General features: G+C 36.3%; 1 protein-coding gene across 1 annotated transcript in view; it reads right to left on the reverse strand.

Annotated features, from left to right (window-relative positions):
• Nucleotides 1-309: 309 nt before the first annotated feature.
• The window catches only part of l2hgdh (L-2-hydroxyglutarate dehydrogenase), a 12,535-nt gene continuing 12,324 nt past the window's right edge, over nucleotides 310-520 (reverse strand). Inside the window, exon 10 of the mRNA XM_036575268.1 lies at nucleotides 310-520. This exon is cut by the window's right edge and continues 1,425 nt beyond it. The gene's annotated coding sequence lies outside the window, so the exon portion shown is untranslated.

Below are 520 nucleotides of genomic sequence, written 5' to 3' on the forward strand. Positions count from 1 at the left end.
AACGGAGAATTTGATCAAGAATAGAAGCTGTATAGAAATTGAAGTTGGACACATTGTGTCTCCTGATGTTTAAATTAAATGAATAATAATAAAATAAATAAATCCTGAACTGTCCGGTGAAGAAACTGCGCTGCCCTCTTGTGGACGCTGCTGCACATCACAGGCGGCTCACATATTTAAGCATAATACTGGTTTTAGCGCTCATGACCTTCGTGCGGCACAAACGAGTTTATCAGTGTCAACATAACCTCATTTTTAATCTTGGCTCACTGACTGAAACTAAAGGCCAAAATAAACAAATTAAAGCACTGAATTTCCCTCTTGTGGATATTTTATTGACAAAATACTCATCTATTGACACAAATTAAGAAAATGTAATTACAAAATAAAGGAATTAAAACAGCAACACCCCAGCTCTCACATCCTGCTTCAGCTTAGGAAAAAACTCTCACACCGTCATTTATTTCAGAAAATAATGCTTAAGTTTCCAAACCGAGGCCTAATATTCTTGTGCATTACG

This window comes from Colossoma macropomum, unplaced genomic scaffold (genome assembly GCF_904425465.1).
Source record: "Colossoma macropomum unplaced genomic scaffold, Colossoma_macropomum, whole genome shotgun sequence".
NCBI classification, from domain to species: Eukaryota; Metazoa; Chordata; class Actinopteri; order Characiformes; family Serrasalmidae; genus Colossoma; species Colossoma macropomum.